Genomic DNA, 24,635 nt, shown 5'->3' on the forward strand with positions numbered 1-24,635 from the left:
TGGTAAGATCATGGGTACTTTAAAAACAAATTTCTGTGTTGTCTAACAGAGACATGTTTTATAATATTTTTTAAAAAAATCAAATAACACATACTAAAGAAGGCTCCTTTCAATTAGAGATCTTTATAGATTATAATGCTAAAAATCCTCCTTGATTTTTTAGTTTCACAGAAAAAAAATAAAATTACTGCCTGATACATTCACCTTTTCCTTATGATTCCTCCAGATTCCTGAAAAGACGTCATTATTTCCAGTTTAAAAACAAACAGGAGTTGTCCAGATTTGCTTTACAAAACAATCCGTGCGCCCCAAAGACCGTGTGTGCCCGTTCACCACGAAGCTTATAGTCTATCTCTATTGATGTCTAATTATAAGTGCCAATGAGTACAGATTTAGATGCTTCTAAATAGATAATTTATTAAAATATACCAACAGGTATACTCTACACTAAGTATAGTAAGGCAAAGACGGACAGGAAAAAGAGCTAAAAGAATACAAAGAGAAGAATGATAACATCTTCCTTAACATAATCTTGAGAAAAATAGAATCACTTTAGTTCTGAGGATAATGAAGAAGAAAGGCATACTGGAAACCTTTTCCTCCTTGGAATGGTAATTTACATGAAGATCAGAATCACTGAAAGCTTATTTGATGCTCTGGAGTTACCAAAGTTTATTGTGCAGCTGAAAGTGAAGGTTTCTCTAGCAGAGATATGTGGCTTCTTTGTGTATAGTCTTCCCAGCAGTTAAACTGCGTGAAATGTACAGGCTTAAAGATATAATATTGTATTCACAGTGAATATCCTGGGTGGCATCGCTTTCTCTATGCTCTTCCAGCATTTAAAAAAATTTTGTTTTTGTTTTTGTTTTATAGGACTGAATTAAGGGGGCTTACAATATGCTGAAGTCATCAAGAGGTTTTCTCAAGTTCATTAAAATGAAAAATTCTACCACATGATTCAGTACTGATTTTGGCTCACAATTAACATAATACTAACTCTGCTCTTCCTGACTTTCATATTTGGCACTCCAGTTAAGGAAAGGGCAGAAATAACTTCTTCCTATTTCCATCGATCTAAATTCTACCCATTCTTCAAAACTCTTCTTCTAAGAAGCCCCCCAGTTTAGCCAGCCCATAGCTGTCTACTCCTACTCTGAACTCCTGTAACACTTAACTAAACCCTTCACTTGGCAATTACTAACAATTATGATCAAATTATTTTTTATCTTGCATCATTCAACTTCATCTGTTTACATCTAGTTTCCTCAAGAATAAGCTTTCTGAATAAAGGAAGCCTTTCTACCTCTACATAACACTCACTGTGTTCTACTGCACAGTAGATAGCCAATAAATATTGGTTGACTGACTGCAACATAGATATACCTTTCAGTTTTCCTCCTTAATTTATACTAATGTTTTTCAACACTACCCTCTGTCTGACTTACAGGAACAGAACTACAACGCACAGCACAGAGATGGGGGCTCTGACGTCACTGTTTTCTCTGTCTCCCTGCAGCAAAACTCGTTTAAACATGTGAAAAGAGAATAAAACTAAATGTTTGCCTTTGGTGCATGTCTTTCAGAGTAAAACAACCACCTCTTAACAAGAAATAAGCTACCTTTATTGGAGAATACGCCAACAGCATACCTGAGGGATAATCCTCCTACACTAGTGGACTGCTTTCCTCTCAGAGCAAAGGAGCAACTCAGTCCCCAGCACGCCCAGACTTTGCATTCATGATTTGTGAAAGCCTTATGAATTCGAAGATATTTTTACCAACCACGCGAATCTTTTCTATCCAAGTGCATTTTTCAGTGCCAGAAAAGGTTTATGATTAGGGGTCCACTCTTTTAGGAATATTTATATTGCCTAAATAACTCCAGAGGTTTTTTTGGTTTTTGGTTAAGAGGTGGGGCAGAGAGACAGAAATCAAAATGAGGACCCTCTCTACTAGAAATGTCTGCTGCTCCATAATAAATGAGCTCTTTCTTATATTTCTGCTTGGAAGTTTCAGAATTCAAACTATAACACTCATGTGTAATGCCAAAACATAAAGATAAAGATAGGATTTTTACTTTTAAAAAAAGCGGTTTGTAGATAGCTTACATCTAAATTATTTTTATAAATCACAATCATATAAAATAAGGATTGCTCCCACATTTGTAATTAGTTTACCAACAATATGAAGTTCTATTTGCAGATAGCTGTTTTTGATAGAGTATAGATTATGAAATGACAAATTCTAAATGTTTTGCAAAAGTTGCTCACCTGCTGAATAAAATTTGTTCTCAAATTCTGTCTAAATCTATAATGCTTTAAAGTTAATATATCTTTATACATTACATGTCACAATTTTATGAAACATGCTGATCACTCGCTACTGCACTGCACAGGCTCATAAAGGAGCTTGATGTTGCTCTTCCCTCTGTCTTCAACAAGGTGGATGCTAATTGCATGGAAGATTTTTAAATAAAAAGATGCAACAGCATCTTGTGAGAATCATTCCTAACAAATGTTAGAGCTAGGAAAAGTGTCCCTACCTAATTTTAATCAATCCTGCTATACTTTAAGTGCCATTTTTTCTTTCTCTGTCTTCAGAAAGAGTTCATAACTTCCTTCAACCATGTTCTACACTATGAAGAATAATACAAAAGGTAAACACCCTGTTCTAATTAAAGTAATATCTAAGGCAAAAGTAGAAAAGGGCAAAATCCTCTGGTTAGGAAAAGTTCTACTCCATTCAGTTCAATTTTGTGAGCACTTGCTAAAGGCTTTCTCTGTGTCAAGTATATGCTCAGCAATAGGAACACAAAGACAAAAAATCATCTCTTTCAAAAAAAACCTTCAGTCTTAGAAATAAGTATTTCTATTTCTAATACTGCGTATACTAAGTATACTTAATATTATACTAATACTAAGTATATGTATTAATAAGCATGTAAATCAGAGGTCCAAAATAAAAGATCCAAATGGGCCAGTTAATTGAGGAAGTGGCCCACTATAACTGAAGCTTCTCAAATGGTGAACTAGAGAACACATACCCAATCTTTTTTTCCACACAGCTTTATTAAGGAATAATTAACAAATACAATTTTTGCATATATTTAAAATGGGTAACACATGCCCAGTCTGGAGAAGGCAGTCACCACTTGGCCAAGGCCATGGAGAATGCAAGCTCAATGGTGCCATGTCTTCTGATTTTTTGGAGACAAAGCTAGAGGCATGAGAAATTTTACCTGGAGGAATCAGAAAATGCTTAGTAAAAGACCTAACTGTTGAGTCCTAAAGGTAAAGCAATGCTTACTGGGTATGAATGTACATGGTTTATTTCCTGTGGACACAGCTTAGAGTGGAAAATGGGCAGAGATGGAAATGACTGGGGAAGAAGGAAGGGATGTTTTGCCATGTGCAGGACAAACTGTATCCTACAGAACACAGGAAGCTACTGGAGAGTCTATTACCCTACATCACAGAAAGCTGGACTTTACCTATCTGGAAGAAACTATACCAGACTGTCACTCAGTGGTATTTCAAGATTTCCTAGACGGGGCATCACCCTATCTAAAAACTTGTCTTAGGCCCCAAACTATTACGATATATAAGTGCTCACATAGTTCCAGTAGCAGTAACAGTTGTTTACAGGGAAATAGTCCATTTATCCATGGAGAGTAGTATATGAAACTCAGAAAGTTTTGTGATATCTCCCATCCTCAGATATTTCTCCTTTACTCTTAGCAAGGGTAAAAAAAGATTAATATCTTACTATTTATTGCTAAAATGACTTAGCGATTACAAAATATCTTAAAATGTACTTTTCTTACCCATTAAAGAGATCATCGGCTCCCTATTTTCTACTTTGGGTTTATAACACATCCACAGCAGCCAACTGTATTCATATTTTGAGATCCTTTCATTATATTAAATCACTTCAAGAGTTCTAAAGTCTAATTCAAGGTTATATGTTAACTAGAAATCTCTATTTTCTTCACCCTCCTAACCCATTAGTCATCCCCCTAAACCATTAGTCAAGCCTATTTAATTGTGATTCATTAATGAAAATACAGTCGACTCTAGTCCATCATTAATCTACATTTTGCTTCAGAAATGATGCTTGGACTTTTGGTCAAGATGGAGGTGTAGATAGATATGCTTCAATTCACCTCCTTATGCAACAACAAAAAGGAATTACAACTAAATATCAAAACAAATAACACCCAGAACTACCAGAAAATCGGAAAATCGAAATGTATGACAGTCTGACAACTAAGGATTTAAAAAAGCCACATGCATCCAGATGGATAGGAGGACCGGAGACATGGAAACAGGGCAGAGAGGCAGAGAGGCAAAGAGACGCAGTGTGGCACAGGAAGGCGGTAGTGGCAGTGGAATGGACATGGGCAGTCCCACATTCGTATGTAGTGGGTAAAAATAGGGAGGGATACCTTGGAAATAAAGCAATCCCAGACCCAGACCAGACTGCACAGCCCAGGGTTCCAGCACAAAGAAGATAAATCCCCATAACTTCTGGCTGTAAAAACCAGTGGGGATTGGGCCTGTAGAAGAAACTGCAGGATTTTCAGAAAACCTTGCTTAACGGGCCTGCATGATCTTAAAACGTGTGCAAACACACCAACTCTGGGATTCAACAATAGGGCAACATCTGGAAGGGTGCCAGGTGCATATGAAGAGTGGGTAAAGTGACCAGAAACAGGGCAAGTACCAGGCAAACCCCCAGAAGCCAGGCAGTGGCACAGTCCCCTCTCTGAGCCCTTGCCCCACACAGAGCCACAAAGCAGTGAAGCAGGTTGCCCCACCCTGGCGATCACCTAAGGCCCCGGCCCACACCATTTGCAGGTGCCTTTTACAAGGAATCAAAGCAGCTCTACCTAATACACAGAAACAAACACAGGGAAGCTGCCAAATTAAGGAGACAAAGAAATATGGCCAAATGAAAGAACAGATCAAAACTCCAGAAAAAGAAACTAAGCGAAACAGAGACAGCCAACCTATCAGATGAAGAGTTCAAAACTCTGGTGATCAGTATGCTCAAAGAACTCACTAAGTGCGGCAACAACATAAAGGAAGAAATGAAGGTTACATTAAGTGACATAAAGAAAAATCCACAGGGAACCAAGAGTGAAGGGAAGGAAGCTGGGATTAAAAAAAACAATTTGGAACATAAAGAAGAAATAAGCAGTTAACTAGTACAGAATGAAGAAACAATTAAAAAAAACAAGGATAGAGTAAGAAGACTCTGGGATACCTCCAATGTGCCAACATCCAAATCATAGGGATGCCAGAAGGAGAAGAGGAAGAGCAAGAAATTGAAAGCTTATTTGCAAAAACAATGGAAGAAAATTTCCCTAGTTTGGTAAAGGAAACAGACATGCAAGTCCAGGAAGCACAGAGAGTCCCAAACAAGTTGTGGACCCAAAGAGGACCATACCGAGACACATCATAATTAAAATGCCAAAGGTAAAAGGAGAGAAGTTTTCTTTGAGAGTGATAACAAATATATTATTTCTTCTCTTTTTCTGTTTTAAAACATTAGTGTTGTTCAATTAAGTTGTCCCCATTTTCCCCCTATTACTCTCCTCCACCCTACTAAGCCCCACCTCCCACATTCAATCCTCCCCCAGCACACTTTGTCTTTGTCCATGGGTCCTTTATATATGTTCTTTGATGATCCTTCCCCTTCACTTCCCCGTTATCCACATCCTCTCACCCCTCTGGTCATTGTCACTTCGTTCTTTATTTCCATGTCTCTGGTTCTATTTTGCTCTGTTTGTTTTGTTCATTAGGTTCTACATACAGGTGAGATCATATGGTATTTGTCTTTCACAACCTGGCTTATTTCACTTAGCATAATGCTCTCCAGTTACATCCATGATGTTGTAAAGAGTAGGAGCTCCTTCTTTCTGCTGCAGAGTATTCCATTGTGTAAATGTACCATAGTTTTATGGTCCACTCATTCACTGATGGGCACTTAGGCTGTTTCCAGCACTTGGCTATTGTAAATTGCGCTGCTATGAACATTGGGGTGCATAGGTTCTTTCGGATTGGTGTTCCAGGATTCTTAGGGTATAATCCCAGCATTGGAGTTGCTAGGTCAAAGGGCAGTTCCATTTTTAGTTTTTTGAGGAAATTCCATACTTTTTTCCACAGTGGCTACACTGGCCTGCATTCCCACCAACAGTGTACTAGGGTTCCCTTTTCTCCACAACCTTGTCAGCACTTGTTTGTTGATTTGTTTATGATAGCCATTCTGACTGGTATGAAATGGTATCTCATTGTGGTTTTAATTTGCATCTCCCTGATGTCTAGTGATGCTGAGCATCCTTTCATATGTCTCTGGGCCCTATGTCCTCCTTAGAGAAGTGTCTGTTCAGGTCCTTTTCCCATTTTTTAATTGAATTGTTTGTCCTCCTGGTGTGGAGTTATGTGAGTTCTTTATATATTTTGGAGATCAAACCCTTGTCTGAGTTATCATTGGCAAATATATTTTCCCATATGGTTGGTTCCCTTTCATTTTGCTGATGTTTTCTTTAGCGGTGCAGAAGCTTTTTAATTTGATGTGGTCCCATTTGTTTATTCTTTCCTTGATATATCTTGCTCTGGGGACATATCAGTGAAATATTGCAGTGTGAAATACCTGAAATCTTCCTGCCTAAGTTCTCCTCTAAAACTTTTATGGGTCACAACTTATATTTAAGTCTTTTACCTACCTTGAGTTTATCTTTGTGTATGGTGTAAGTTGGTGGTCATTTCATTTTTTTGCATGTAGCTGTCCAGTTCTCCCAACACCATTTGTTGAAGAGGCTATTTTTACTCCATTTTATGCTCCTGCCCTCTTTGTAAAATATTAATTGACCATAGAGACATGGGCTTATTTCTGGGCTCTCTCTCCTGTTCCATTCATCTATGTGTCTGTTCTTATGCCAGTGTCACACTGTTTTGATTACAGTGGCCTTGTAATATAGTTTGATGTCAGGTATTGTTATCCCTCCTACTTTGTTCTTCTTTCTCAAAATTGCTGAGGCTATTCGGGGTCATTTAGAGTTCCATATTTAAAAAAAAAAGTTTTGAAATGTTCTATACTTGTAAAAAATGCCATTGGTATTGTAATAGGGATTGAGTTGAATCTATAAATTGCTTTGCATACTATGGACATTTTGATGATGTTAATTCTTCCAATCCATGAATATGGTATTGCTTCCACTTATTTGTGTCTTCCTTAATTCGTTTCTTCAGTGTTGTATAGTTTTCTGAGTACAGGTCTTTTACCTCCTCGGTTAGGTTTATTCCTAGATACTTTATTTTTCATATTGCTATAGCAAATGGAGTATTTTTTTTCCTGATTTCTGTTTCTGATATTTCATAGTTGGTATACAAAAATGCCTTTGATTTCTGAATATTGACTTTGTATCCCATTGTTTTGCCAAACTCACTTATTAAGTCAAGTAGTTTTTTGGTGGAGTCTGTAGAGCTTTCTATATACGATATCATGTCATCTGCAGACAATGACTTCCTCCTTTTACTTCCTCCTTTCCAATTTGGATGCCTTTTATTTCTTTTTTTTTGTCTGATTGCTGTGGCTACAACTTCCAATACTATGTTGAATAGAAGAGGTGAAAGGGGACACCCTTGTCTTGTTCCTGATCTTAGTGGGAAAGCTTTTAGTTTTTGCCTATTGAGTATGATGTTGGCTGTAGATTTCTCGTATACAGCCTTTATTATGTTGAGGTATGCTCCCTCTATACCCACTTTGCTGAGTGTTTTTATCATTAATGGGTGCTTTACCTTATCAAATGCTTGTTCTGCATCTTTGATATGATCATTTGACTTTCCTTTTGTTTATGTGATATATTATGTTTATCGATTTGCAAATACTGTGCCATCCTTGCATCCCTGGGATGAATACCACTTGATCATGGTGTATGACCTTTTTAATGTATTGCTGGATGCAGTTTGCCAATATTTTGTTGAGGATTTTAGTGTCTATGTTCATCAGTGATATTGGCCTATAGTTTTCTTTCTTTGTTGTATCTTTATCTGGTTTTGGGATTGGGATGATGCCGGCCTCAAAAAAAGAGTTTGGGAGTCTTCCCTCTTCTTGGATTTTTTGGATAGTTTGAGAAAGATGGGGATTAGCTGTTCCTTAGGAGAGAATCTTAAAAGCCTCAAGTGAAAAGGAGAGAGTTACCTACAAAGGCGTTCCCATAAAACTATTAGCTGACTTCTCAAAAGAAACTTTGCAGGCAAGAAGGGACTGGCAAGAAGTATTCAAAGTTATGAAAAGCAAGGACCTACAACCTAGATTACTCTATCCAGCACAGCTATCATTTAGAATGGAAGGGCAGATAAAGTGCTTCCTAGACAAGGTAAATCTAAAGGAGTTCATCGTCACCAAGCCATTATTACATGAAATGTTAAAGGGACTTATTTAAGAAAAAGAAGAAGATCAAAACTATGAACTTTAAAAAGGCAACGAATTCATAACTATCAACAACTAAATCTAAAAAACTAACTAAACAAACAACTAGAACAGGAACAGAATCATAGGTATGGAGATCATTTGGAGGGTTATCAGCAGGGAGCAGGAAGGGGAACAATGGGGGGAAAGGTACAGGGATTAAAAAGCATAGTTGGTAGGTACAAAATAAAGTTGGATGTTAAGAATAGCATAGGAAATTGAGAAGCCAAAGAACTTATATGCATGACCCATGGACAAAAACTAATGGGGGGATTGCTAAAGGGAAGGGGGGTCCTGGGCAGAGGGGGGCAAAGGGACAACAAGTAGGACAACTATAATAACATAGTCAATAAAATATGCTAAAAAAAAAGAAATGATGCTTGTTTTTGCCAAAGATATTTCCCATTCTCCAGTTTGAAGGGGGAAAGAAAACTATATTGTCGCCCAGGCCTTTCATTCAAGCCTCATAATAAGATCAGTATTATTCCACAAGATGGGTATTATTATTCCTACTTTCACTGAGAAAACTGAAGGTCTGAGTAGTCAACTTACCCAAACAGAAGCTAGTAAATGACATAAACCAGATCTGAGTAGGTCAGTCTGCTTCCAAAACAGTGTTCTTTCCATGGTAGCACATAGCTTCAATAGCTATTATTTCTAATGGTAATAGTCATTAATACTATACTTCCACTTACATTTGTACTATGCGGCATACCTTTCAAATCATTTTCATCTGTAATATTTTGTGAGTTCTTAAAACTATCCTCCAAGGAAACTTAGGCAAATTTTTTTAAAAAAAGAATAAGCAAAGACCACAGAGAAATAATTATTGGCACAAATAACAGAGTAACAGCAGCTATGTTTATTGAGCACTTAAGCTAAACATTTTACAGTGTGTTTCATGTAATCCTCATTGCAATCTTGTGATACAGAACTAATAATAATTTAATCTGTTTTATAGGTGAAGTAACAAGGTTGAAGAAATTCTGTAGTTCACACAGCTAGGAAATGAAAGTGTTGGAATTCAAATCCAGGTAATGGTAGGCTCAAGCCCATGCTCTCATCTACAACCTCACCCACTACTGCTTCCCTATATCACAGCAGTCTTTATAGATCATTGTGTAATTAAGTTAAACTAAAATTATTTGGAATTCCAAGTTAAAATTAAAGTTGGTCTGCATTTCCCAACAAACTCCTAATGAAAGTGGGAGGAGTAGCAAATGGGTGGCAGGATAATATCAACCATGAATTTAAAAGAAAATTTTCACTGGAAAATTGACACATAGATGAGTCAGAACTTCAATATAATTTGGAAATTAAATCATCAAGCTCCTAGTATTATCTTCTATAGGGCAAGAGACATTACCTTGATCATTTAACAAATGAACCCACTATCCTAACATACATTCAAAATAAAAGACATTTTTTTTAACTCAGCCTATAAAATAGTAAAAATCACCAAGGATAGAAAAACTTCACCCCAGTTTTTTCCCTAAGTTAACCAGGTATATTCATAAGTATTTTTGAAGTTGGATTAAATGCTGAGGCCAGCACCAACTTCTAGATGTTCATTTCTGAAGCTCCTTTTTATATACTAATAATTGTACCATGCATACTCTATTGTTATATGCTCACACTTGTTTTTAATCGTGGATACTACATAACAGAAAATATGTGAGAAAAGAAATACTTTAAAATCATCAGTCCACATAAAGGTGTTTTTAAAAAATGTTTTATATATACTATAACATCAGTCCTGTGAAAATAAATGGCATTCCTTAAGGTACAGAACAACATAAAAGAAATAGCCTAAACTTAGAGAGATGTTGAAAAAGTAGAAGATTCCTGAAGTCATTTCATTCTCAGGATAAAATAAATTTCATCAATCATTTAAGATACAGAAAGCACCTGTAACAAAACCCTATAATTATTAAACACTATAAAGAATATGGTCACGCCAATTATTAATGTTTAAAAATTCAAAACACTACTAAGTTTTCAGAGTACGATACACTATTCCTTAGACCTATATCTAGCCTCACAATTCTGAAAATAAAACCAATTCAGTTTGTTAAAAAAAGAATCTTTGGAGACATGAAATCGCCTTCTAAGAAGATTTGGAAAGAATGATAATTTCAAGGCTATTTTAAATATTTGTTAAATGAAGTTTCAGTACATGAAAATAGAAGGGAAAAAAACGGAAGGCTTGGAGAAGCCTCTGGTGAGTCACAGGAAGAAAAGCAAATCCAGCTGTACTCCGTACAGTAAAGATTTATATCTAAACTTCGAATAAATATTAAATCAGAAACAGCTATCTGAATGGTTAATACTTAGTACCCATTTTGAAAACCTACCCTGGAGTAGCTATTTTTGGAAAAATATTCATTAAACTCTTTTAAACCACAAGCACGGATGAATATTTTTTGTTAACTAAAGGGCCTGTACGGTGTTTAAAACACACACACACACACACACACACGAAAATCCTGAATCCTACAAAGAATAAAGAAGGGACAATTATAGAATACAGTAGCAATTTTCAACTGGTGTGCCACAAGAATTCCTAAAACATGCAGTGCAAGACTATTTAGTCAGGGGCACTGACTTATTTGCCCTTAGATTGTCAAATTTAAAAATGACAATAGCCAACACAACAATAGCCATCTGGTGTGAATGCCCTGTCTTGAATCACAAATATATAGGTTATATAATAGAATTGCATCTTATTGGTCACATCGCACAACAAGGCTGTATATGATTCATTAATTCTTGGTACCAAAAATCTTTATATACAAGTATAGGAACTTGATTTTTTTAAAAAGTCACTTTGGAGCAAAGAGGGCTAGGTAATTACTGTTACTTTTTTGGGACTCAATCAAAATTATACCTTTTTTTAGTCAGATCAGAAAAAACATATTTTTTGGTATGCTGCAAAATTTTAGGAATTAGTTTATATATGCCATGAGATGAAAAAGGTTGAAATTGCTGGAACAAAGTATCAATGAAAAGCAGTTGGAAATACAGTAGTAATGAGCAGTATGAGAAGAGAGATGTGGGTATCTGAATCCTAATTTGTTAGAATCTAAGCAGAAAGAATTAAGTATGATAGCACTTAAAAACCCAGCTATCCTTATTAACTGGGCCAAGAATTAAGAGGACTGATTAGTATTCTTCAACCGTAAGTAATATATGGAACATTTTTAAGGGGTAAAAATTCAGTCATCCAGTATTGCCTTAAATGATTTTTATTTCAATATGTATGAGTATAAAAAATATTGTATGGTTATAGTTCTTATACAACTAAATAAAATTACAAATTGAATACAAAATTTACTCAAACTGGCATTAATTTACTATGACAGATGATGGTACTTGACTGAAACTAAATTGCAATTCCCAATATATGAAAATGGTTCTGGCAGTCTGGGTAGGTTCTTAGGAGTAGAGAAGCTCATGGTGAAGATGCTATTCTCCTACCACTTTCCTCTACCCAAACTATATAAAACTATTATTCATATAACATACTGCCCTTAGCAGGTCTCCCGACAGGTCCCAGAAAATTCTCTCCTCACTCTTGACACAAGAAATAGATTGGTAAGGGGTATACCATGATCATTACTAATCATGTTAGTGGCTCTAGGGCTAAGGATTCTGGTGGGAGGGACTACAAGTGAAAGGGACTCACTGAACTCAGAAAGTGATGGGAGGGCCAGGGGAGGCCAGATCCAGGTGGTAGCAGTTACCTGACAGAAGCAAAGTGGGCATGGTGATTCTAAGAGGCAGCAAGGTGGGTATGGGAATATGGTGGGTACCGGTCTTTGTTGTGACAGGCAGAAATCCCTGTCTGTATTTAATCAATCCGACCCAAGAATTCACATCAACAGGCATCCCACAAAGATATGTGTTGATTTAAATAACCAAAAACAAACAAGTTCAGGTCTAGCAAACAGAGACCTGTATGAGACACTACAGTAGATAGCTGTAGCCTCTAACCCAAATCCAAGACCCACAGTTCTTCAATGAACAGGAGGCCAATCCCTCGTGCAAGGTTTTCCCCCCCAAATGGACCTCTGGCCATTCACCCAGCTCATCATTAGCCGATGAAAGGGAAATACCCAAGCCTCTTGAGGACTGGTTTGGAGAAGGGATATTTGGATAAATGTCTGGGAATGGGACCAGCATCTGAGAATATCTACATTCTACATGACTTCTCAACAAAATTACCACAATTGAGAAGAGGATCTTAATAAGCAGATGCACAGGTTGACTGTCATTTCAACTCAGCACTTGACAAGGCAGTAGTGGTGGCAGGTAATGGCCGCTATGCCTGTGCTCAATGGCAGGGATCTCCTCCTCCCAAGAGTAACCTGATGGCTGTCACTGATAAGTGTCCCAATATGATATACTCCTTCAGAAAAGCCATTACCTCATAAGGAATGAACCCAGACATTTTTCATCCTGGAGAGGTGAGCAATTTAAACTCTTCAGAAGAGATATTTATTCTGTATTTGGATATGATTTCCTGTCATGCTTCTACCAACACTGTTATCTGTGGACTTACCTGTGTGCTAACATGAGATCTTACTTGACAGTGCCTCTGATGACAAAAATCACTTCCCAGCAAAAGTTAATTGACCAAGGGCTTCTCTCATTCTAACCACGCACTCTTCCCACCTTGCAGAAGCAGCCAGGCCCACACAATGGTCAAATAGTCTATGGCAACACAGACAAGCATCCAGCTGTGAGTTACCACCTTGGAAACTGCTGAGAAATACAGTGTATCAGCTGATGCGGCCCTCTCCCAGTTGGGTACTGGATGTGACACTTCTCACAACTACAACTAATGACCTCTCAAATTTTGTTTCCTGCCTATAAGACTGGGAACTGCTAAAAGTGTCTGTGCCCAAGGAAAGCATACTTCCACCAAGAGACATAATAATGGTGCCTCTGAAATGGAAGCTGAGATTGCAGAAATAACCCATATTCCTTATTTGGTGCATATATTAGCTAGGATCAGGTATTACCGATTACAACATAAAACTCTAATAGTTTAAGCAATAAGAAGTGTACTTCTTTTTCATGTAAAAGAAGTCTAGAGATGGGATAATTTAAAACTATGGAAACTCCACAAAGATACTATGTTCCTTCCTCCTCTCCCCTCTACCATTCATAGATTGTGGCGCTCAGCTTCACGGTCAAAAATCGCTTCTAGAGCTCCAGACAGAGCATCAGCATTCAAAGCAGCAGATTAAAAGAAGGAACAAAGAAAGGGGGCCCCATCCCTTTAAGAGACTTTCCAGAAATTCTGTATACTTCCACCAACATCTTTTTGGCCAGAAATTAGCCACAGAGCCACACTTCTCTTCCAAGGTGGAAACGAGCATGCCTCGAGGAAGGCAGCCAGAGTCTCTACCGTGGTGTGTCAATAGCTTTTGGTGTTTCCTCTGCCTTGATGTTATTTCCTGTACCTGTACAGGTATAATGATGGTGAGAAATTTTACCACTTAGCCCACAGGTTGAAGAATATAAAAACTAGGTCACAGCTCTGACTGATATGGCTCATTTTGTTGGGTGTTTTCCTGCAGTGTGAAAGGTCACCGGTTCGATTCCCAGTCAGGGCACATGCCTGGGTTGCGGGTTTGGTACCTGGTTGGGGCACTGATGAAAGGCAACCAATCAATGTTTCTCTCTCACATCAATGTTTCTCTCCCTCTCTATCTCCCTCCCTTCCCCTCTGTCTAAACATAAATAAAATATTTTTAAAAACTGAATCACAATAAAAGTAAAAGGAGATCAAACATCACTCAAGTCCTAGACTTGACAATGATTTACCTCTTTGAGGAATGTGTATGTTTTTAGTATAAATGATTAGTTACATTATGTTAGATGGGGGCATCTTTTAAAATGTCTGTTCACTAAGAAAGTGGGGAAGGGGTGGCAGTAAATTGGAGCAAGGGGTATCCTGCCCAGAATCTTTTCCCGTTTTGTCTCATAAAAACATTTCATCACTTTTCCTTTAAGAATATTCCTTTCCCTTATTCTGTGAGGCCTAAAATACAGTAGTTTACCCCCCAAAGAGCCAAAGAAGTGGCCGATCACTCAGGCACAGCCAATCATACTACACCACTTGCCAGTAAAGGAACTGATCTACATTAGGTACGAACAAAAGAAATGCCAAACAGACCCTCTCCTGCAGGAATTTGAGCCTCGAGGAGCCATATAAGAAGTAAACACAGTCAAAGCCAAAATTTCCTGAAAACAGTGCTATATGGTAGTGGAATTGTCTGTCAATTCCTGCCACTGTTACCCTTTAGAGCTTCCCCAGTTCCCATTCTTCCTAAGGGCTGATTTTTAAATTCCTCCTTCAAAACTGTGATCTACCTTTTTCCTTCCAATAAAGTTATTTTTGCTTAAGTAATCCAAAGTTAATGTCTTTGCTTGCCACCAAATAACTGATAGAATTCTATACCCCATCCCTAACAGATTACAGAGCACTTCCCACCCATGGCTTTAATTCTCACCTTCCGACCCTTGCTCCTGCATCTACCTACCTTGGGAGCACTTGAGCCATTCCTAACTGCTCTTGGACATCTTTACATGTTACAAACACCGTAAGTTCAACAAATCTACAACATTTTCCCTTACTCTCAGCACTCAAACATGTTTCTCTTCCTGTGTGCCCTCTATCGGCTAATAGGACCTCAACATTGCACTCAACTACTCAGGTTATTTTAAATATGTTCTCTTACTCTCAAAATTACCAAGTCTTGTCAGCTTTGAATATGTCCTTTGACTCCCTTATTTCCACCACCACTGCCCCAAGTACATCTACTCAATGTTCAATATTCTACTGAAGTCACCTCATTGAGACTCTCCAGATTCATTAGCCTCCTGCCCACTGGACCACTCTATTCTGTGTCTCCGTTTCATGTACAGTCTTAGCCTAACATGTGTAACACTTATTGCACTTCCTGTTTTACACATCTGTTTCCCTTATTTGAATGTGAGTCCTGACGAGGGGCAGGGGTGCAGTTCAGCACCCCGTGTCCTTCGTGTCCCCCAACAGTGAGGGTACAAATAGCTGCTGGGTGAAGGGTGAGCAGAGGATCAGACTGGACCTCTATCTTTGCGACTCACAAAAATCGACCTTTTTTTAATCATTCATCTTTTCCTTTAAATACTTGAGCACAATTATAATAAATCCTTGTCTGTTAATTATATCTTCTCTGTCTCTTATGGATCTGTTTCTACTGATTTTTCTCCTAGGTATGGATCATATTTTCCTGCTTCTTGAAATGTACTGTAATTTCTTTTTATTGAATGTTAGATATTGTGATATTCTATTGTTGAGTGTCTGGATTTTATAGTCTTCCTTTAAAGAGTTTTGAAATGCTATGCCTGGCAGTTCAATTACTTCTGGGTCAGCTTAATCCTTCAGAGATTTGCTGTTTAGCTTCATTAGGGAGGTTCTAGAATACAATGAACTTTTAGAGTTTATCTAAAAGTACTGATTTACCCCCATTACTAAGGCATAACTTTTCTGGAGTCTTTAGAGTGCCCAGTAGTTCAGTAGTTCTTTCTATACTACCCAGTCAGAACCTGAAGGTCTCCAAATTCTGGGAGAACTCTGAGGACTGCACACCTCATACAAAGTTCTCCGGCCTTACGGAGTTTCATCCCATGCATGTGCTATTTAGTTTGCAACAACAGACTCAGGTGGGCACCTTAGATATCTGGAGCCTTTCTCTGCATACTGTCTCCTCTTCTGTATTCTGTCCCACAATTTCCAGCTGCCTCAGCTTCTCCAAAATATGGTCTTTCTCCTCAACACAGCAGTACCACCAACCCCTGCTTGAGTCTGCTCTCTCTGTGCTGTTATGTGAAAAGTACCTCTCAGCAGAATGCCAGAGTGGTCATAGTTCTTACCTCATTTGTCTTCCCACCTGCAGGAATCACAATCCTGTGCTGCCTGTACTCCGAGAATATAGTTGTTTCATATAGTTGACCCAGCTTTCTATTTGTTTACAGTGGAAGGCAAGTCTAGCATTAGTTACTGTATCTGGGCAGAAGACAACGCTCCCAGCCTATTCTTTTTACCTCATCCCATCCCATGCTCAGCCCATACCAAATGACTACTTCCCTATACTTTGCTAAGCAATTCCTTGGGCCTTATTTTCTTTTCCTGCCTGGGACACTTCCTTCTCATCCAACATGACCCAACTCTTATGTTACCTCACCTTTGAAAGTCTTCAATTTTCTCTAAAGAGCCCTTTTTCTCCCCGTCTGTCTCTATAGCATATTGTTCACATATATTATTTATCTCAAGGTACTCTATTTGCATGCCTCCCCATTAAAATGAGTTTCTAATAATAATAATAATAATAATAATAATAATAATAATAATAGCTAACATCTGGATACTTTCTATGTGTCAGGTACTAGTCTAAGCATTTTACCTTTATTTTCCTATTTAATCTTCACAAATCTCTAAGATATAGGTACTATTATTCTCATTTTACAAGTGAGGAAACTAATGCACAGAGAGGTTAAGTAAATTGCCTGAGACCACGGAGCTTCATAGTGCTGCAACCAGGATAGGAATTTAAACAGTCTGATTTCAGACTCATGCTCACTATACTGTCTCTCGTGAATTCCTGAAGAACAGCAACTATCTTATTCTTGTTTGTACACCCTGTGCCCAGAGTACCTCAAATATTTGTGGAATGAATTAAAATTTATAATTTTCTCCTAGTCATCCAAGAAAAAGTCCTGCACAAGTAATGTAGGTTTTCCATCAGTAATTACAGAACTGAATCTAGAAAGGGTCTTTCATAGACATGGAAGAGACTAAAATTAAATTTCTAATAATAAATTCAAAGAGCTCTGAAGAATTTTACCATGCAGAAAAGAATAATAAGGTTGTTTAGGTAGCCAAGTAACTGTAATAAACTCAGTCAGGAACAAAAAGTTTCTGCCAAGGAATCAATACCCTCTGAGAGAGAGACTAAGTGTCTTCATTTGTCCCCAGTAAAGGTATACTAAATTAATCCCATCTATCTAAATCTGAAATATAGATCAGTGCTTTGAAGGCAAAAGTAAAAAGTATTTAAATAAAAATTTAATCCTAAGAGCCAACTCTGTCAAGAGTAATCAATTAAAACAAACAAAGCCACACAGACCAAATTAAAATCAACAGTATAAGCAACAAAAATTTAATCAAGGGGATATGAAAAGTATGAGTCATCACCTTCAAACAATTCAGTGTCCCCCATATGATTAAAAGCATTAAGTTCTTGACAGTAAATTTATATGAAGTAAATTTATAAAAGCTAAAAATACTGATTTATTCAGAAATTTAGGTGATTAGAAATAAAAAATATATTTTGCACAAGTACATTTAATTAGCAAGAGAGTAATGAAACACAGGGTACAAGCTGTGCCGGGAAGAAGTGGGGAGTTGGTGCACTGTTACCACCTTCAGCTGCTCCCATGCCAATTTACATCGCAAACCTGGGCTTCTACTGCATCCCCCACACACCGTGGTCCTGCCGGGGGAGGCCCACAACCCCTCACCCAAAGTCCCAGAGACCAAATGTCTTTCCAAATGTACAATTTTTTATTTTAGGAAGGTGCATTTACCAGCACTCCAGCAGGGTATGAGGCAGCACTCTGCAATCAAACCCATTAATTTTCTGCAGCAAAATGCAAGAATATTCAACTTCAGTGGGATAAAGAAAGACTATAAATAATCTTATCAGTTCAGGTCAGGTTTATGTGTCTGAAAAAACATTGTCTTCTGAGCTTTTAGGATTTTTAAATAGTAGGAAAAGAACTATAGTGTTGTATCACCATATTGCATTCAATCTGCTCACTTCCTCCTTGAGAAGCGATGATGGCTTCCTTACTTGCCATATTCAATGACGAGACTAATTTCTACACTAGTCCAGAATTGGCAACACCTTTGGAAATCATTTAGTCAAACTCCTCACTTCACTGCTTAGGAAACTAAAGTCCGGAGAAGTAGAGTAACTTCCTAGGGTCACACTGTTCTCTACTGACAGAGATGAAACCAGAACATACAAGTCTTCTGTTTCCCAAGCTTACTTATTGTTTGTTAGTTCATTCATTCACTCATTTTTTCCTCTCTATTCAAAGTGATTTTTTTAGCTTCCAAAATAATGAAGTAATTATAGACTCAGAAAAGTTCCAAAAATAGTATAAAGAATCCTATGTATTCTTCATCCAGCTTCTACCAATATATAGCGGAAATACATTACAACCAAGAAATTAACATAGGTATATTAGTGTTAACAAAACTACAGAGCTTATTCCATTCTCTGCATCTTGTTAAACTGCATTTATTTGTGTGCAGAGGTGTATGCAGTTCTATACAACTTTTATCCCATGTATAGATTCCTGTAACCACCATCACAATCAAGACACCAAACTGTTCCATCACCAGAAAATACATGTATTTACATTCCTCCCTGCTCCCCACAGTATCCCTGACTATCGCAACCACTCATCTGTTCTTCATTCCTATAGTTTTGTCACTTTCAGAATGTTGTGTAAATGGAATCATACAGTATACAAACTTTCGAGATTGACTTTTTCTTTAATTGTGGTAAAATACACATAAAATTTACCATCTTAACCATTTTGAACTGTAGTTTTAAGTATATTCACAATGTTGTGCAGCCAATCACTAGAACATTTCCATCTTGGAAAACTGAAACTGTACCTATTAAACAATTCCTCATTGCCTCCTCCTTCCAGCCCCTGACAACCGCTCTGAATGTGACTACTCTAAATACCTCGTATAAATGGAATTATACAATGTTTGTCTTTTTGTGACCGGTTTATTTCACATAGCATAATATCTTCAAGATGCATTCATGTTGTAACATATGCCAGAATTTCCTTCCTTTTTGAGACTGGCTAATATTCCATTATATGTATATACCACATTTTGCTTATCCATTGATCTACTGATGGACATCTGGGTTGCTTCCACCTTCTGGCTATTGTGAATAATGCTGCTATGAACATGGGTGAACAAATCTCTCTTTAAGACCCTACTTTCAATTCTTTTGGATGTATATCCTGAAGTAGAACTGTTGGGTCATATGATAATTTGATCTATTTTTATTTTTTGAGAAATGAGACTGAGTTTTTTCAATCGGCATAATTCTTTTGAGATTCATCTAAGTTGTGTGAATAGTTCATTTCTTTGTATGAATTTGTTGAAAAGACTATTATTCTTTCACTGAATTGTTTTTGCACCTTTGTCAAAAATCTTGGGTATATTTGAATTGACCAAGTTCTGGGTTCTCTATTCTGTTCCATCGATCTGTCTTTCTATTCCTCTGTTAATATGGCACTGTCTTGATAATAATGTTACATATAAAACTTAATATTAAGTAGAATGATTCCTCTCATTTTCTTCTTTTTTAACATTGTTTTAGCTATTCTAGGTCCGTTCACTCTGCTCATTTTGCTTTATTCACTGGGTATCCTTGCTTTCAAGGTCCTCCCTATACCTCATAGAGGTATGACAGCCTAAGGAAGAAAGGAGAAGAAATAATCATGAAGGGAAACTGTCATATGCTGCCACCACCACCCTAAAATTTTACCCATGTAATTTCTACCCATCCATCCTAATGACTTCCCAATTTTTTCGTGAAAGGTTCTTCACTACTCTAGGCCACTTTAGCATTTCTAAATGTAATAGCTAATATGCTCTACTATTCATTAGCCACAAGTCATTTACGTCTGTCAGGTATTTGTAAATACATACTGCAGCAAAAGTAGGTTTACAGTTGTGAGTATTCGAGCTTATTCCTGTATTATTATTTATTAATTATATATTATTTTCCAAATGAACTACTGTAAACCTACTTTTGCCAAACCCTGTATATTGTGTCCAACAAAATACAATGGTGTCTTTAACAGACACCATGTTTCATATTCCTTTATATTCTTCCATAAACTTCAATAAACATTGAATTAATTTATTGAGGGTTATTTTTCTAATTGGGGCCTACAAGAGAGATCCAAAAAAATCTGTAAGAATGAGGGTAAAAAATTGCTACATTGTTCCTAGTAATAAAATCATTATCTTACTAAATTGTGGTTTGAAATTTAATCTCACTTCTGTATTAAACTGTTAAAGAGTATACTTCCTGGCACTTTTCCCTTTTCTTCATGAGATGGCTTAGATAAAGAAAGAGAAGGTAGTAGATAATGGATTATGGTGATTTCCTTATTTTTCCCTGTTTGCCAAAAATGTCATCATTCATCTAAATTTTAGGGCTAGTGGGTATGATTCATCCCTAACATACTATGTAGATCTACCCAAACAGTAATGATCATTTTACAAAATGTAATAGAAATTCAAAATGTAAAATAGTGAAGCAGGGTGCAGCCAAGAGGAGGGCCCCAAGAAGGGATTTGTAATGGGGTCCAGGACTCGGGGTGTCCAGGAAATATTAGAAAAATGTATGTAGGATGTCCTCACCCCCACAGGCCTGAGCCAGGGGGGATGGGACACATGGAACAGGGCCATTCAGAGCTGTTTTGGGTAGCAAGAGCTTTGCAGCTAACCCCTGGCATAGTCATTTAACATATCTATAACCTTTAACTGGTTTCATGGATGTGTTAAGTAGCTGTGGCCATGCTTTGAGCCAGGGGGATGGGACCAAATTCCACCCAAAATGGGACTGGGAAGCAACTCCCCCTGGTTACAGGGCCTGTGGGAGAGCTTGGAGATGATTGGCTCCATGCCATGGGGCCACACCTGCCCAGACTTACTATGGCAGCCCAGTAAAGCTGGAAGAATACAAGGATGCTGGCAGGTGTAGCTGACTGTAGGAGGAGTCAGAAATGGGGCTGCAAAGGAAGATGGGCACTGGGATTTAAACCTAGGCCCGGCAGCCATAGAAGGAGGAGACCATGCGGCTCCAAAGAAAATGGGGAGGACCACAAGGTTTTGGGGGAGAAAAGAGTAGATCATGCGGCTCTGAAGTAAATAGGGAGTAGACCACGCGGCTCTGAAGTAAATGGGAGAACCACGAGGCTCTGAAGCAAGTAGATAGATAGAGGTCCATGTGGTTCTGAAGTGGGGAAAAGGACCACGCGGTTCTGAAGGAGAGTAAAGAGGACCACGAGGTTTTGGAGTGCTTCTTCTTGCCACGAGGCTTAGGCAGCAGGAGAGACTTTGCAGCCATAGAGAAAGGGGAGAGAGGACTCTTGCTGGTGGGCCATGAGAAGGTGCCACATGGCTTTGGATTAACTGGAGATTGCAGCAGCCACACAGCTGATGGTGCCGGGAGCCTGAATCACGGACTTCTACTTCTTTTCCTGAGACACGGTACCCCGGACTGGGCATAGGGAGAGGGAAGGACTGTGCATCTATGGGTATTCTAAAGGACTTTAGTATCTTATTGAAGACATTAGGTCATTATTCTAAGTTTGTGTAACTTTTAAATAAACAATTCCTTTCCTTTTCACCAGTCTCTGCATTGAGAGACGTCTTTCCTCTGGCGGCGGGCATTTCGAACCTAGCAGGTGGGCGTGGGGGAAGGAACCTCCAGAGACAGAAAGGGGGAATCCTTTCTGTAATAATTTATCGTGAACCACCCCCTGCCCTCTGCTCTGTAACAACAGGACTGTGAAAGAATTACCAAATCTGGTTTTTGGCTCTAACTAAAACCCCAAGAGGATAATGACTATACGGTGTCTTTGTCTTTGTGCCCATTTGCTAACATGCTGCGAGCATCTTCCTCCCTAATTATCAATGTTTTGCTGACAAAATGTCAAAAAGTAATGTGCATAGCATGTGAAGTAATATAGCTGCCTAATCTATGTTTTTCGCTATAATTTACAATAGCCACAGTCTGCCTGCTGTATGGATCAAATGCCTGCTTCTTCACTAAAACAATTATATATACACAGTATATAGTGTATATAGATATACAGGGTGGGGCAAAAGTAGGTTCACAGCTCTGAGTACAAGAGTTTGTTCTTGTATTATTATTTATAATTATTGTGTTATTTTCCTTATGAACAACTATAACCCTATTTTTGCCCCACCCTGTGTGTGTGTGTGTGTATGTGTGTAGGGAAAACTCCCCAAAAGTTTTTTGCTCATCAGCTACCTGTGGGCGTAGACTTTGAATAATTCGCAACATACTGTCAAAATGAATAATCAAACTACATGCAGATTAGCTTTCTTTTCTTACAAAATAAAGCAAATCATAAATATTACTACAGCTCTGCTGAAACTCATTTATTTTGTTTCTCTCCATTCTTTCACTGCAGTATGGAAGTAGGTATGCAGGGCAGGGTACAATCGGGAAAGTTTCAAAGCCGGTAGTCTCGTAGGCTTTTATCTAGTGTGTTTCTGGTGGCCTCAGAAGGGATCTTCTCCAAGACTCCATCTGATAGTCTGGCAACTAAGTAGATGAATTGTAACTCTCAGAATATACACATGAAAAAGGCTCTTTTTAGTGCCCTTCTCAGTTCAATGGCTTATTATAGAGACCACGATAAGCGCAATGCAGTATACAACAGCATTACGGCTCCTGCTAACACCACCATTCCCATCACACACACAGTCTGATTAGCAAAAATTAAGAAGCCTCATGGCTCTGGTGCTGTGAGAACATGGAGCAACCTGAGTTCAGACGCTGCTCATGAGCGCAAAACTGGTACAGCCACTCTAGAACACAGTTTATTATCACCCACCAGAGCTATATACTCCGGTATCTATTCTCTCAGGACAGGTACATCAGGTGACATGTGCAAGAATATTCACAGCAGTATTTTTGTATTCACATAACACAAAAAAGTGCAAACAACCCAAAAGCTGACTGAAAGAAGACTGGCATATTCACAAAATAGGATTTTATACACCAGTGAAAAACTAATGAAATACAGTTAAACTCAATATGGGTGAATCTTAGAAACGATGATGAATTAAAAGCGCAAGTCATAACAGACAATATGCAATAAATTACCATATTAATAAATTTCAAAAAGAGGGGGAAATAAACATGTTATTACTTAGGGAAACACTCATGCACTGTTAAAAGTGAAAATAAACACAAAACTTGTATACTTAGGGACAGGGAGATGGACCGGGGAGTACTCAGCTTCAACAGGATTGGTAAAGTTTATTGCTCTCAAACTGAGTGATAAACTCACTAGTTCCATTGTTGAGCTTTAAAGAAGTGTGTGTCTGTGTGTGGAGTGTCTACCATCTAGAATCTCTGGAGAACTAACATTCCTGCTATTGCACAAGTTAAGCTCATTCATAAAATGACATTCTTGATAACTGGGAATAATGCCAAGAAATAAAATCACTCCACTATTGCTTTTGTAGCAAAAACACAAATTACAGGTGTCTCAAAAATTGAAGCAAGGGGAAGGGCAAGGGAAGTGGAGGTGGCCATGAAAGAGCAACATGAGGGATCCTTGTGGTGATGAAATGTTCTGCATCTTAACTGTTTCAATGTCAATATTCTATTTGTGATATTGTACTACAGTTGTGCAAGATGTTACCACTGGGAAAAACTGGCTAAAAGACACATTGGATATCTCACTATTATTTCTTCTAACTGCACGTGAATCTACAATTATCTCAAAATAAAAGTTTAATTAAAAAAAAAGATAACTTCATCCAGGGTTTCCCTATCTTGGTACTATTGACATTGTGGGGTACATAATTCTTCGTTGCTAGGGGCTGTCCTGGGCATTATAGGGTGTTTAACAGCACTCCTGGCCTCTATCCACTCAACGTCAGAAGCACATCTCAGATGTGACAACATCTCCACACACTGCCAAATGTTCCCCGGTGGGCAGAACTGCCCCATTAGAGAACCACTGCTCTAGTCATAAAAGCAAAGAAGAGCTGTGGAAATGTCCCTCAAGGTTGGAGACTAAAGGGACATGAAAACCAAATGCAACATTTGACCTTAGGCTGGATCCTTTACTAGCAAAGGAAAGAACGCTTTTATAAAAGACATTATTAGGTCAATTAACACAATTGGAATATCAGTGATAGATTAAACAAAAGTAATGTACACATTAAATGTGCCTAAGTTGACTAATGTAATTATGTCTGTAATATTCCTATGCTAATGCTAAGGAAACACTCAATGA

The 24,635-nt window shown here is 38.0% G+C and overlaps 1 protein-coding gene across 2 annotated transcripts in view; it reads right to left on the bottom strand.

The window, feature by feature from the left end:
- The window catches only part of PDSS2 (decaprenyl diphosphate synthase subunit 2), a 241,908-nt gene that overhangs the window by 215,884 nt on the left and 1,389 nt on the right, over positions 1-24,635 (bottom strand). The gene's annotated exons all lie outside the window — the stretch shown is intronic.

This window comes from Desmodus rotundus, chromosome 11 (genome assembly GCF_022682495.2).
Source record: "Desmodus rotundus isolate HL8 chromosome 11, HLdesRot8A.1, whole genome shotgun sequence".
Taxonomy (NCBI): Eukaryota; Metazoa; Chordata; class Mammalia; order Chiroptera; family Phyllostomidae; genus Desmodus; species Desmodus rotundus.